The sequence below is a fragment of the Pseudophryne corroboree genome, chromosome 6 (genome assembly GCF_028390025.1).
Source record: "Pseudophryne corroboree isolate aPseCor3 chromosome 6, aPseCor3.hap2, whole genome shotgun sequence".
NCBI classification, from domain to species: domain Eukaryota; kingdom Metazoa; phylum Chordata; class Amphibia; order Anura; family Myobatrachidae; genus Pseudophryne; species Pseudophryne corroboree.
The window spans coordinates 162,399,585-162,401,885 of record NC_086449.1 but is presented as its reverse complement, the minus strand read 5'-3'; the positions used below and the strand labels follow the sequence as shown (position 1 = coordinate 162,401,885).

Here is a 2,301-nt window from a genome sequence, read left to right as displayed (position 1 = left end):
TTAGTCAATTTTTGAATGTCAACTGTGCTAGTATCTCCTGGTAAGGATTCATTGGCCATTTAAAGAGCTATGACCATCAAATTTGTATGTTGTATACAGATCTCTGTCAAATAGCTTATCATAAGAAGGAAAATATGAATGAGGAGGGTGGGGGTCAAATGTTGCTCCACCACTTCTGCTGTCCACACAGATTTGGGAGTGTTGTATTACTGCACCCAATATTCCCTAGTGGTCTCCCTTCTAGGTACTAATGGGGCTCTCACTGCTTAGCTTCCAAGATCAGGCGAGATTGGGCGTGACCAGTGAGATATGACAGTAATATCCCAAGAGTAGTGAATGAGAGAGTGTTTGGTTATTGACGCCCACCAAAGGAGAGGCACTTCTGCTGTCCAATATAGATGCACACATTCTCTGTTACTGGGAGCATTGCAGAGAGATATTAGGCTGGCATATGGATGAGAGGGTGCCGGAAAGAGGTGGATAAATAAGAAAGTATGGGTTTGGGGCCAGTCTTCTGCTGTCCACTGTCATATACTGATATAGCGGACAGTGGATGAGAGAGGTGGGTTGCCTTTGCCCATATGAGGTAACTAAGATGAAGGTTAATGAAAAACAGGAAATAAGGATGACACAATAGTAAAATATGAGATTACTGTCAAAACATGAAAATGGATGTTCAAAAACAATATATCCACTTAGGCAAAGAGATTACCGATATAACTGTCAAAGCATGAGGCTGTGGGTAGATGTTCAAATTCAATATATCCACTTAAGCAAAGTTTTTACCAGTAAGAAGATTCGCTATACGTACGGTAAGCTATAATTTTCAAGCATAAATAAGCTAATACCGGTATTAAATGAGTAACAGCTGTTTAAAATAGTATCTCGCAGTATATCATGATTTCTAAAGTAAATGGATGTGCCACTGAAAATACACTGAAAATGTATAATTTCTTCAAAAGAGAACAAGAAGAAAAGTCATGGCAGCAAAAATGACAGTGAAAAAAATAGTAATGACAGATTTTGTCAGCTCAATAAATAAACCACGATACCAGGAGGTGTGTGGGCTGAACCGTGCACTGTTCAGCTCACACACCTCCTGGTATCGTATACATGCCCATTTGGGCTGGTCAATTATTTGTTACTTTGAATTTTCAAGCTATTGTGGTTTATTTATTGAGCTGACAAAATCTGTCATTACTATTTTTTTTCACTGTCATTTTTGCTGCCATGACTCTTCTTCTTGTTCTCTTTTGAAGAAATTATACATTTTCAGTGTATTTTCAGCGGCACATCCATTTACTTTAGAAATCATGATATACTGCGAGATACTATTTTAAACAGCTGTTACTCATTTAATACCGGTATTAGCTTATTTATGCTTGAAAATTATAGCTTACCGTATGTATAGCAAATCTTCTTACTGGTAAACACTTTGCTTAAGTGGATATATTGTATTTGAACATCTACCCACAGCCTCATGCTTTGACAGTTATATCGGTAATCTCTTTGCCTAAGTGGATATATTGTTTTTGAACATCCATTTTCATGTTTTGACAGTAATCTCATATTTTACTATTGTGTCATCCTTATCTCCTGTTTTTAATTAACCTTCATCTTAGTTACCTCATATGGGCAAAGGCAACCCACCTCTCTCATCCACTGTCCGCTATATCAGTATATGACAGTGGACAGCAGAAGACTGGCCCCAAACCCATACTTTCTTATGTATCCACCTCTTTCCGGCACCCACTCATCCATATGCCAGCCTAATATCTCTCTGCAATGCTCCCAGTAACAGAGAATCTGTGCATCTATATTGGACAGCAGAAGTGCCTCTCCTTTGGTGGGCGTCAATAACCAAACACTCTCTCATTCACTACTCTTGGGATATTACTGTCATATCTCACTGGTCACGCCCAATCTCACCTGATCTTGGAAGCTAAGCAGTGAGAGCCCCATTAGTACCTAGAAGGGAGACCACTAGGGAATATTGGGTGCAGTAATACAACACTCCCAAATCTGTGTGGACAGCAGAAGTGGTGGAGCAACATTTGACCCCCACCCTCCTCATTCATATTTTCCTTCTTATGATAAGCTATTTGACAGATATCTGTATACAACATACAAATTTGATGGTCATAGCTCTTTAAATGGCCAATTAATCCTTACCAGGAGATACTAGCACAGTTGACATTCAAAAATTGACTAAATTTTAGTCATATTTTCCTCATTATATGCCACTGCGTTACATATTTGAATCTTCAGTCATTTGCAATTTTGAATTTGTGATATTTTCAC

At 38.5% G+C, this 2,301-nt stretch overlaps 2 pseudogenes; one reads left to right on the top strand and one right to left on the bottom strand.

The window, feature by feature from the left end:
- Window positions 1-203: 203 nt before the first annotated feature.
- LOC134937270 (5S ribosomal RNA) lies at window positions 204-321 on the bottom strand (annotated as a pseudogene).
- A 1,570-nt stretch (window positions 322-1,891) lies between these two features.
- LOC134937134 (5S ribosomal RNA) lies at window positions 1,892-2,009 on the top strand (annotated as a pseudogene).
- The last annotated feature ends 292 nt before the right edge of the window (window positions 2,010-2,301 follow it).